Genomic DNA, 13587 nt, shown 5'->3' with positions numbered 1-13587 from the left:
AAGGGATGAGTTTGGATCCAGGCGGACACACAAGAATACACTCATGTGCGTCGTCATTTAGTTCTGACGCGCACAAACAATCTTCTGGGTCAATGGGGGCTTTTCAGCAGCGCACTAATCCGGTATGTCTTTTTAAATGTACTTTCGGGGATTTGAGGGGAAGTTTTGCGTGCACTTTTGTTTGTCATTTTGCGCACCGGTTGCTTTGTTTTGGTTTCATTCCATAAAATGGGAGCTGAAAAGCATGACTTTAAAAAAGCCCCTTGTGAAAAGTACTTGTTTCCAGTTCCAGCATGGACTTTTTCTTCACTACAACAGCAAGATCAGATTTTGGACAGGAGAGCCTTATTATGATTGAAAAAAAAGTTCTTTTTCGATGTCATTGTGAATCATTCTCTTTGATCCCTGAGACATCTCAAGCTTGTTGTTGACGAAGGTTTGTATTATTGTGATGATTACTACGGGCGCATGTTTGTACTTACCGTTCCTATTTTTGAGGTTTTAATGATCCGTTTGAAAGACATTTTCAGTGGAAGGCATTTTATTTTGGAGACTGACTGTGCTTTGGTCACTTAGGAGCCAGCTTTCAGGTGAATTAGACAGGCACACAAACAAGGGGAGGGTTTTAGTCGTGATGCGGCTTCATGGAACAATGGGTGCGTTGCTTTGTGTGGCTGGAAGCGCATCTGCGAGGAGTACGTCGGTATCAGATTGCAAAGCCAGGCCTGCCTGTTCATTGCAAAGGTGTTTGATGGGCTTGAGGTCGGGACTCGGCATGATTTAGGGGAGCTCGGTTTGAGCCCAGATCCATTGGTTATATAGTCCACATGGTGGGTTTGTGTGCGTGCGCGCCCTTGGGATCTTGCCATGAGAGAGAAAACAGAAAAAAGCAACAGAAAGCAGAAGCTGTTGATCGGGCGACCGCATCCTCATCAATAAGTCATTGTTCCTTATGTGCCATGTGAACAAGGGAGACATTCTCCTTGTGCCCTAGGTAATGGCTGATGACTCCGTCATGACTGGGCTTCGACAACTTTATGGCCAATGGCTACTCGCGACATCTTTTAACAGTAATAAACTCCGATGTCATCGGATGGACACCACAGTGTTGACAGACACATACACATAGAGCAGATGCTACGGAGCTGAATGGCGTCTTCTGATTGTGTCCAACAATCGTCTCAATTGTCTTCCAGGAAGTAGCATCCGCGCTGGCCCAGTTTGTCAGCGACTTCAGAAAGGATTTACCACTTGCAGATACCAAAAATGCCTAATTGAAGGCTATGCCAAGAGAATTTTTAGAGTGACAGACAGCCTTCGCCTGGACCGTGAAACCTGCTCCCACATGATGAGTTGACTTCCCGGCTGCGCTTTTGGAATTTGTGGGAGGCGATGCTTCTGCCCGAGCAAGATTAGGCCGAGCAGAAAAGAAACCCGCGTTAAAAATGTCAAGGTGTTCTTTTGACATTGCTTCCAGTTGTTCAGATGTGGCAGCAGCTTCAAGTTTGATTTGGCAGCCTTTCACTCCAAGCCAGCCTGCGCACTTTTCTCTCTTCGTCACGCGTGTCTGCACTCCAACCGATTGATTACACATCGAGTCGCTGTTTTCAAAATGACTTTAAACATGGCAGAAATGCACCGACCTTTTACCTGGGACTAGTTTTTACTTCTACTTGAGTCACATTCTAACCCAACGCTACTCTTAGTCGGGTACAAATTGTGGCTCCTCAAATCCTGTGCTCCACTCCTCATCCTTCTGACTGCTCCGCCCCATCACTTTGCTCTGGCTTGCCCCTGCGAGTCAAGGTACTTTTGACAACGTTTCGCCATAATCCTCGGCCCCGTTGTCATGGAAATTAGGCTGGCGCTCCGCACCAAGCCTCATATGAATGATGAATGGCGTTTTTTTTTCTGTACAGTGTGTGCATGCGGGGTTAACCGGCAATCGCCGGCAGTTTATCATTCTTGTCATTTCAGCAAAAGCGCAAAAGGGGAAAAGGGGCAGGAGAAAAGGAGCTGCGAATGCTGAATAGAGACGCTATGCAAGAAGCTGTGAATAGAGAAAGAAGGTAGAAACATCTTCCCGTTGATTTGTTTCCCGTTGCAAAGAGCTGCTGACGGGGCTTATGGGTCATGTCTGATTGCTTTGGGCTCCATCGTGCTCAATCCACAATGAAAAAAAAAGAAAAAACTAGGCTGGGCGCTTAGCTAGCTCAAAATAGGTGGCGCTGTGTGTTTGCTGCAGATACAAAATAGACAGTTTGAATGAGCGGGATACAACTGAAATGCAGAGAGCGAGTGAGTGAGGGGGGAAAACAAGTGATTTCACTCATCTGTGTTGTAATCATGCGCTTCCATTTCCCTCTGAATTGAGACATACACGGAAGGGACCAAAAAGTAGTCGGTGTGCACCTCTGCTAGACGGGCAACTGAATGATTATTTGACTTTCATTTCCATCCTTTCGACTCCTCGTCACTCATCTCGGCGCTACTTTGTCCGCCAAAGTCGCCTCGACACTCGTTTGAGTATTCATTCGAGTCTGTCGTAAACGGTGGATCGGTGTGCCCACTTGAAAGGAGAGAACGAATCCCTCCTGCTAATCCCGCTGCGGGGGAACAAGGGCCAAGGCGGAAAGAAAAAGAAAGCCACAGTCCGCGAGAACGAGTGACATTATTTCTATGTGGAACAAAAAGCTCATCCGAAGAGGGAGGGGATCAGAAGACGTGGACGGGAGCGAGTGCCATAGAGGGCCCTTTGTGTGTGCCCTGCCAAATCGGGCATGTCACGGCGCCTTTTGTTGCAAAGCCTTTTTCGACCGCTGCGATAAGTGGCTCGATTCTCTGATCTGTACATGAAAGACACGAGCACGGTAGAGAGGGAGGGAAGTATTTGTCAAGCAAAAAGTTGAGAGTTCTCTATGGTTGAAAGTTATGGAAGGCTGCAAAATCCACTTTCATCATATCAACTTTTGGCATTGGGTATTCGCCATCTTTTATGGGAGCATCAACATGATTTCAAAGTGACTCCCCATTTCTCGATAAAGTTTAGTGTCAAACTAAGCGCAAGGAGGACAATTACACTTTGTGTTTCTAAAACAACGTAGCTCAGCCTTTCAGTCTGTTAGCTTGATGCTAATGCTAAATAGCGTCGATGTTCTCAACCATTGCGCTGTGTGGCACATTAGCGTGTCGTGAGAGATCATCGGGTGTGCCGCAGGAAATGATGATGATGATCCAATGTCAATTATTTGACAAATAAAAAGATTCTCTCATTTAAAAACAACTGTTGTGTTCATTTATTCATGCCAACCACGTATTGCAGAAACAATCAAATGTACTTGCGTTAGATGACCGAAGCTACATAATGACCCTCTGTAGCCACTTTTTGTGGATCGTTTCGTCAAGTGGTGTGCCGTGAGATTTTTTTCCGGTGTGAAATCGTGCCTTGGTTCAATAAAGGACGCGAAACACTGCGCGCACATCGGAGCGAACCGAGGCGGGAGCCGGACTCATTTTCAGCCCTGGAGTTTAGGGATCTAAGGACACTGCATCCGCAGCTCGCCGGAAATGTTCAATGTGCCACAGACGGGCCACTCCAGTGCCTGGACTGAACACACAGAGCGCAGCGACACATGTAGACAGACAATATAATATAGTACTCGGTCGTAAATTCTTGATCCTCTGCAAAGAAATGAGTACCAAACTAATGAGTTGAGAAGTGTTGAGTTATCTCTGCGTCTCAATGAACATTATATCCATCTGTCTGTCTTGTCTTTCTCGCGTATGATTTTACTTGTACTTGTAGCGCCGTGGGCCCTTAAGTAACATCAATTCTACTTACTTCTGTCTGCTTGCTTTCATCTGACTGGCTGAGACATTTCATATTAGCTCTGATCCCGCCATACCGGACCATACGGATGCATTCCTTGTCCGCCCTTTTTGAAAGCTTCCCCCTCTTCTCCCTCCCACACTCATCACCCAGCGGGCGTCAACATGCTTCCCTTTCATTGCCTTCACTCCCATTTTCATCTCCTCTCTCCCACCACTCCTCTCCCGGTGGGAGGCTGAAGGAGATTTACACAGACTCAAGTGATATCATTGTCAGCGTTCTCCGCACTCACACGTTGCTTCAAGATTGTGTGTGTGTGTGTGGGGGGGGGGGGGGGGGTGCGTGTGTGTGCGCGTGTGTGTGTGTGTGTGTGTTTCAATGTGTGTGTAAGGCAGGTCATGTGCACACAGGTGCCACTTAAATAACACAAAGTGGATGTTTGTGTTTTCTACTCCTGGTTTGTTCCCACACCACAGGGAGCGTGTCTCATGACTGGCCAGCTGTGTGTTGGCGTGCGTTTGCGTGTGTTTGTGCGCGTGTGTTATGCGAGGTGCCCCTCTCGGGTGGGGATTAAACTCGTGTTTGAGACGTGAGGATTTGCCACCCGTACACTCGTTACCGGTCCGTTAACCTCAAGATTTGCTCTCGCAATGCAGTGTGGTGCTTGCTGGACACAAGATGAGGTACACCTGCGCAACCCCGTGACGGGAATTGCAAAGCTGCGTCCGAAATGCCAATAAATACTACGACGCAGCCTTTGCATAGGTTTTCACCAATTCTCTTCAATCGTGCACTGTATATTGTATTCAGAAAGACATCTCTGACTCCACTTAACGGTGACTTGACCATTTGATTCCGTGTAGATTGTGCAGGTGTACCTAATGAAGTGGCTGTCCAGTGCAAATCTGCAACGGTCTTCAGCAGTGAAGCGGAGCAGTCTTATCACCTAAGCTGATTACTTAGGAAGTGTTTTTTTGGAGTGAGTGGCGAAAGATGCTTAGAAAAAAGGGGACAGTGGGAATTAAGTTGTTTTCGTACATGCCACTCCAATCCAATTGTTATGAGACCTGTCAAGGCAGAGATGCTGGACTTGTTTTCGGGGGGCTTTTAGGTGATTTACAATATGGCTATTTGTGTCACATACACTAATACCTTCGGGCCACTTGTTGTGTTGTTGATGTTGTTTTGAGTGTGAAATGGCCTCTTCCGATTGGCTCATATTTTGAATATGTACAGTACAAATATACACTTTTTAGAGCTGTCGAGCAATTCGAAATTTTAAACGAATTCATTGCAACATTTTCCAGAACTGATCACGGCTAATGGTATTTTTCAACTACATTTTCTTACAGAGCTTTGAACAGATACCGTATATGGGCCATTCTACTGAATTGGTTCGAATTCAGAGTTGGAAAATGAGTGAAATTTGTATTGTACTTCAGAAAAAACTTTTCTCCTATTCATGTTGCACCATATCTAAGGGGCACAAATATCGTAAAAGTACAGTCAATTTTCAAATAGTATTTTCTAGCTTTTCCCAAATATCTTGCCTGTCCCTAAAATGTGTCACTAACGAAACACACAATTACAGAAGAATACAAATAATTCTACTAGCCGATTCATATTTTTTTTCCATTCCCTCCTCTACAGAGTATTTGTATAGATGAATATACATGGTTTTGACATCAAAATCAATCTAAATGAATTCATAACAGAATTCAATATTAGTTTTTCCGAAATAAATCAAAATGTATATGCTATTTTTCATTGTAGAATTTAGAAAGTTGATCATATTGACTTCAAAAGTCATCATTGATTAAAACAAACATACCCTTAAACAATCATCATCAAAAATTGTTGGTTGATAATTCAATGCTTTTTTTGGTTGTTAAAACATCCGTTTTTTTCGGTAGTGACTGCAAAATATCAGATGTGACCATATTGTTGCGGCTGTTGCAGTAATACTTTGTGTGAGGGTAGCATTGTAATCACTTAACTACTTTTGCTCTATTTTAACTTTCAACGTGTATTATAACTAATGAAACATGATTTTTTTCCCATTTTCTAGTGCTTTGTGCTGTACTCAGGGTTGCGGGGGGTTGGAGTTGATCGCAGCTGACTTAGGGCAAAAGCAGGGTACACGCGGGACCGCTCACCTGTCCATCACAGGGCTCTTCATCATTGAAAAACGGCGGTTTCACCTTCCAAATGAAAATTTGATCGGAATGACAAACATTTGTGTACCATACATTTCCCTGTATGTATGTTCCCTCTCCCTCTGTTTTTTGAGAGACATCCGGTGGTCTTGCCTTTTGCTCCATGCTCTTCTGACTTACATTTGCTCCCTGCTGGATACTTCACTGGTAGACTTCAGCTTTCCTTCTTCCTTCCATCTCTTGTTTCTTTCTCTTTCCTTTATTAAATATTCTTTGGACTTCACTGGGTCATTCTAACACTTCGCCTGTCCTCTGTCTCTGATTACTCGCCAGTGATGAATATGAAGGTAATGTCTCTTACTGGTGAAATTTCTGGGGATGTGGCTAAAACCAAGCCCTGCCTACAGACAAATACTCTTTGCGTTTCGGTAGTGACATGAAAAATTGGGACAGGTTTTTTTACATAAAAACTTCTAATTTGAAAAAAAATCCACAAAATCAATGTAAATCTTTCACCATACATTTAAAAGCAACCAAAATGTTCTATTCAAGTCAAGTATTTTTGAAATTGGCAAAAATCTTCTACATTTTTTTTCATGAATTGAAATTTAGGAGCTAGAGATTGGGACAGCCACCTCCCAATAGGAAGTGACGTAGAAAAGACTGAAATGACTTTTTTTCTTTCAGTTTAATAGTATCGCAATTAATGCCTTGTTGTAAAATAGATCGTAACAAGATATGACTAAATATGCAAGGTCTCAACATTTCATTGTTTTTTAAAATTTGATTTTCATTGTGGGACAGCAATTTCAACCAATTCGGTAAAATGGCTCATATACTTGAGTGAAATTTTGGAATTAATGTGGAAAGAAATTGAAGTCAAAGATGTTCTAATAGCTCGCTTTGATCTTTGAATGTGATTTTTTTGTGTAAAATACAACTGTTGAACGATACACCAAAGACATACCTGTACAACTATGGTATTTGAATTTGGCTTTGCAAAGTGCACGGATTATTTACATAGATGCTAACTTTTACGTCAAAGTTTGTCTTTGCGGCAGTGACTCTCCTCTAAGTTTGGCTGCAAAGTGAGCAGAGGTCAGTTGCCATAGGAAGTAAATAAAACTGAGTTAACTGAGTTCATTTTTTTAACATGTTATAAAATTAAAATTAATCTACGTAGTTAACACTTTAACTTTGACAGTGCTAATATATATATATATATATATATATATATATATATATATATATATATATACACATGTGTATGTATATATATATATATATATATATATATATATATATATATATATACACATGTGTATGTATATATATATATATATATATATATATATATATATATATATATATATATATATATATATATATATATATATATATATAAACAATAGATAAATAGATGAGAGTGCCACTGCCACCTACTGTAGTGGCTGTGCAATTACACTTCATACTTTATACTAGTACTAAAAGGCATGTTCCTCTGGCTGAAATCCCTGTTGTGGAAGTATTACAGATATGAATGACCTATTTTCAGGGACGCATCCAGTCGTCCTCGAGAAGCCTTGTGGAGATTGCAGCCAGTGACGGACATTGTGATTGTGTCAAACTGCTTCAATGCATCTTGCATTTACTCCAACCCAAATAACATCTTAACCTTTAGCTGGAAGAGGAGCCTGGAGCAACTAGATGATAGAGAGGAGCCTGGAGCAACTAGATGATAGTCTGTGATAAAAAAAGAAAAAAAAGTGAGGGGTGCAGAGGGTCACTTATCTTTCATGCTTTTTTCCAACCCATCTCAAACACTTTAGCACAAATTGTCTGCGCTTGCCAATATGCACTTGCGCGTGAGTGCACTGTAGATATCGACAGCGTTGCCCTTAAAGTGCTTATCATTGTATTGACTGCTGCGGAGCTCCCATTTGTCCATCAGGCCCGTGTGCAAAACATTTTGCAGACAATAACACACTTGCACGGGCACGGGCATTACATTTATTGTCATCGGAGATATTAAGCGTCACATATTGTATCGATCCCGTCATACTGTTGCAATGAATAGCTCAGATGAGTATTGATTTTTCTCAATGTGTTTTTCCCTGCATCTTTTGTCAGATTTTCGCCGTTTTTAGAGGAAAGCGGAAAATGTACAGGCCTCTCAAAGGCCATCACTCACCAGTGGAAGATTTTACCATCACCTGTCTGTCTGCAGGAAGATTTTTTTTCTTATATGACTGTAAAACTCGCTTCAGCGTGATGTCCCTCCCCCATGGAAGGAAATGTCAGAAATCATTGATGCACTGTGAACAGGAAGTCACGGCAGGCCAATTCAGGTTGATTGAAAAAAAAAGAAAAGAAAAGGTTACGACAAAAGCCTACTGTGCGCTCATTGCTAGTTAGGAGAACTTGCTCACAATTCAATCGACAAACTGAATCAATTTGAGGTTTGAGTAACCGTATTGTTCTATACTGTATCGCTCACACACGTGCATGTGAATCTGTCGATCTGCAGGACGGGCCCTGTTTGGTGTGGGAATTTAATCTCACTTTAAATCCACTAATCCACAGATTAATATACCCCTCACTCTCCGACACGCACACACACACACACACACACACACACACACACACACACACACAGTCCATATTATCATTACCTCTATTGTTATTGTACGTAACCATGCCCTCTAAGGACCCCCCTCCCTATCCAACACTAGCTGAGACATGATGGCATATGAATACATTATCATAATCTGCGGCATGAAACCATAAATCGCATACATACTGTATGTTAATTTGAGCGTCATCACTGACCTCTCGGGACACGTGCGCGTCTATAATGACATCGACTGCAAACTCAAAAGAGAGAGACCTTTTTGACAAACTGAGACTGAAGAAAGAAGTCAGGGTAGGAGCGAGTCGTCCCAATGTGCCGTGTAATCAATCACTTGTAATCTGTAACGATATTAACACTGTACACGGGACTCGCTTCATCCTTTTGACCTGACATAAAGGCCCAGGCATACATGCAGATTTTGTCATCGGTCGCAACTCCAGACAAGGATTAATATAATCGTATTCATTGGGAATATTCATTCACTAATCAAGGGGGGGGGGGGGGGGGTAATATGGATCTCAAATTGTCTCTTAGCTTTGCAATTCCAAGCAAGCATGTCTTAACTAGAGCACAGTGCGGAAGCAGACGGATGCTTTTAGACGTTTAAAAGAAATAATCAATCTAAAAAAGAAGTGAAGTGTTTTTACTGTGCAAAAGCAGGCGCCCTTCTGGCTCAGCAAAGCTTCACTGGACTGGAGCCAAGATGGCAGATGGCCGCTTGTCTGCGCGCTTTGGATTCCTACCGGGCCTCGAACACGGCAAACACAGACAACTGGCGGGAGGAATTATTGTTTCCATCCTTGTTTCGCTTGTTTTGACACAATTTGGACGTCTCGTTTGCCACTTTCATCGCCTCTTTGCAATGCGTCCAATTGCTGCGTGGCGTTTTTTTCTATTCCTTTCGCTGCAAAATTATCGCCGCTTCTTATCGACCGTCTCTGCATGGCCCTCGATGCCTCCGCCTGACTCTGACGCTCTTCCCTCTCAAGTAGATCCCATCCTCTTTCACGATTCGTCTCCCTCAACGGTGCGTGTGTATACACCCGGTTGCCACGGCAACGGGAGCAGGCCACACGAGCGGGCGGATGAACAAAAGACCCAGAGACCCTCATCAATAGAGAGCGGGAGGGAGAGAGACAGGGATTCAGATTTCATTTTTTTTTTTCCTTTTTAGTCGAGGGGCTTGGCTGTGTGCAGGAAAGATGGAGGCGGGGGACAAGGTGTTGAGGGGGGGGCACGGCGTAGGTGAGGTGAGTTCATAGTCCCTCATGAGCAAGAGGGGGTCGTGATATGCTCTCAGTAATGTATGGATTGTGTGCCTGTGATGAAATATGGGGAAAAATAGCATCTGCGCTTCAGCACATACTGAGAAATAAAATGATAAGCACCCCCCACGCCCCCTTCATAGTCCCTCTCTCGAGTCATCAATCGTGGTTCTTATGTTGAACACATGACCTGGTGGCAAGTGACTAAATAAACACATAGAGTGGCATTCGAGAGAGGCTTGAGGGTACTCACTAGGGCAACTATTGAATATTAGAATAGTCCATTTGGTCGTCTATTCAAATGTTGTCACGGTTGTGCACTGTGTGCCCTGCAACAATTTGTCCTTATGCAAATATTATTACACCAATTAAAACACGCAGCAGCCTGGAGGGATTTGGGGGAAAAGGCTGGCAGCAGTCGTACGTGTGTGCGTGTGTGCGTTGTGTGTGTGTGTGTGTGTGCTTTCACAGCTCTCTCTCCAGCGCCCATCAGCATCCCTCCCTACCCCCAAAGCCTACTTTGCGTCTGTCTTCAGGGAGGAGAAGCTTAGGGAAGACCAGAATGGAGATGGAAGCCTGCAATACTTTGAAAAATAAATCAATCAAGCGGGCGCATTTGCACAGAAATGATTGAGAACATAAACAAAAAGTGTCGACACCACAACTGGGGTGGGCGGGCGGCCGGGGGGGCTGAGTGAACGGCTCAAATGATTTAACGGGTTGTGACATTTATTGGGGATTTTTTTTTTTTTTGCGTCATCCTCCCACCCCCGGTTTCTCTCGTACCAATCAGTATTCTGCCATTTTTGCCTTGGGGGAAACACCAGCGTTGTCAGGTTGCATTTGACTACCTGTTTGTACGGTCTAGAGAAATGTGTCAAAATACAGACTTTTCACCCTCATTCCAACAGGAGTTGAGTAGTCGTGACAGCGCAATGGGGACGTGATTGGATTGATTTCATGGCGAAACTAGTAGTTTATGATGACAGAGTCTCTTTCAAATGCTCCGATTTTAAAGTGGTTGAATGTTGCAGTAAACAGGGCAAATATTCATTATGTTGTATAGACGCTGCCGCCGATTTGCAGGTGCAATTACTGTGCACTTGTTCTGAGATGACAGCCTGAGATTTATTGGAACTTGACAGAGCTGCTGACGGGCACCAAATGAGCTCATCAGAGCTCTATCGTGTGCATAATCGGCGTCGGCAAACATTGCATGGACTCGCGATTGCTGCGTGTCATTACAATCTCGTTTCCTTTCATGCGGCCTCTATGTACTGGAATTATGTGATTTTACACAGCTACAGTGCAACGGCAAGTCCAACATTTTCACGATCGGGTTCTGCCTACCATAGGAAAGAGAATGTAGCAGTTCGCAAGTTCGATTTCAATTCCAGTTTTCTGTTTCAGCCTGACAAGCAAGCTGTGCTTGGATGAGTTTGTTGAGGAACTTCATACGCTGCTTTTGTGTGAAACTAGAACTGAGAGTATCACAGGCCAGGTCCAAAATGAGTCTTAAAAGTGGAAGCTGTACAGTGGTACGCTTCTGAGTACTGCGCTATTGTCACGTTTGTGTTCAAATGTCCAAACAGTTTATTCAAAGACTACATTTGCTGTAAAAGAGGGATTGGTAACACAAATGCTTGCAATATCTCAATGTTTTTAAAAGTGAAGACAATTTGCAATTTGCGTATTTTCGCAAGAAACATGATATCAATGCATTTGATTTGCATTGGCAGGCCGCACAAAATGATGATTTGGTCCCCCGGGCCTTGAGTTTGACACCTGTGGCCTAAAGGGTTAAAACACCTTGACCGGCAATGCTAATCGTTAGCACGTTGAGTTGAATTTGCTTCCACCATACAGCGCTCGTTGATAGTGGTCTTTTTCGTATCTGAAGGCACGGCAATTTTTTTTTCATAAAGCCTGCGTGCTTTCACTGCGTGTTTTTCCCTTCACCGGCAGCCGACTGTGGATCAAAACAAGATATCAAAAACATCTTAAGTGACAGTAAAGACACTTAGATATCTTGTAGACTAAAGAGGTCACATCATTTGGGGACCTCATACAGCGCTTTTTTGTCAACGCCAGCCATTTCGATCCCTTTTTCCGATCCTGTTTTCTGGGGCTCCGACCATCGCTGCCAACCCTCTCGGCCTCTTCCACGCTGGCAGGGTGGCCTTATTGGATTAAGGGGACATTTGCATTGGGATCGCTACAAGGTCGACAACTGGTGCATGGTGCACTCGGAGGGCTCGCTGCGTGGCGTATTTAGGTCACATTTAAAGATCGCATACATTAAATAAGAGCGCACCCCCCCTCCCCGGGGATGTGAGCGACAGAAGCCGGAGACGGACGGATGGATACTGTAGATAGAGAATGAGAGTGGATGTTAAGGGAGGCGATGCTGGCATCATCTACTTCATCTGATTGAGGCCAGTGTCGTCCCCTCGGGTTCAATCATTGATAATCACCATCTGCTGTGGAATCAATCCACCACAACGTGACACATTAGGAATCGGGTGAGAGAATTTCCAGCTAATTTGCGTGGAATGTGGTAGACGGCACAATGGCAAGCAGAAAGTGTCATCGATTGGTATATTCGGCACTTGATGAGTCTTTCAGGGGCCAGAAAATGTCTCGTCATACCTTTTGTGGTGACAAGCAGGATTCCTCTGTGTCTGCGGAAAGCAATCATTTCCCGAGAGATTTCAGGCAAGGTGCGCAATATTTGTAATTTGGAGAGGTGTCATCAATCTTGGATGAGTTTGTAAATGAAATGCTTTAAGATTAGCACTAATCCAATTCTGAGGGGCTACCTGGGGTTAATCTTGAGACCTGCACTACTCACCAACACAAGGGAGCTATTGTTTGGGGATTAGAGGCAAACCTTTGGGCTCCGTGTCCCATTTGCTGAACTGAGGTGCGTGTGTGTGTGGGGGTGGGGGGGTGCGTGTTTGTGTGTGTGTGTGTGTGGTGTGTGCTCTGCGCGCGTGTGTGTGTGTGTGTGTGCGTGGTGTGTGCTCTGCGACTGGCCGGCGACCAGTTCAGGGTGTAGTCCGCCTTTCCCCCATAGTCAGCTAGGATAGGCTCCAGCACCTCCCCGGCCGCGACCCTGTTTAGGATAAGCGGTGTGGAAGATGACACATGACACACGATTTCGTATAATTAGACTTTCTGGAACAGATCACTTAAGGTTCGACAGTAAACTGTATTATTTTCAGGAATTTGCCATTACCTGTCCACAAATAGGCAGCAAAGTACATTGTAAAGTGACATGCACTTTTTTCACTTTTGATTTTACTTCCGGGAAAACATCGGGCTAAAGACAATGATGTGATGCGACATTTCATCTTCCGTCTGATTCAAGAGGCGACTTTAATCAGACTTAATTGATTGGAGGGGGCGCTGTTGGCAGTTTGGGCTTTTCGTTCTTGTCATTCCCTCACCTTTGCCCCACCCCTGTTAGGCTGCAAATCCTGCAAAGCCAGGCTCCGACGTGACCCGAGTCTTTTGTCACAGACTCAGGGGACATGTCTGCTGCTTTGCATCCATGAAATTCAATTGGCCCCGACTCTTTATGGGATATCGGCAGCAGCAAAACAATGCCGAGCAGCAGCACTCTCGATGAAACTTAATTAGAGCAGGAAGACAAGGCAATGCAGGTGCCCTTGTAAACTGCAGTAATAATTGTAATTCCCACAG

The sequence above is a fragment of the Filicampus tigris genome, chromosome 2 (genome assembly GCF_054856515.1).
Source record: "Filicampus tigris isolate MCC_2025a chromosome 2, RoL_Ftig_1.0, whole genome shotgun sequence".
Lineage (NCBI taxonomy): Eukaryota > Metazoa > Chordata > Actinopteri > Syngnathiformes > Syngnathidae > Filicampus > Filicampus tigris.
Note: the sequence above shows the minus strand (reverse complement) of the source record.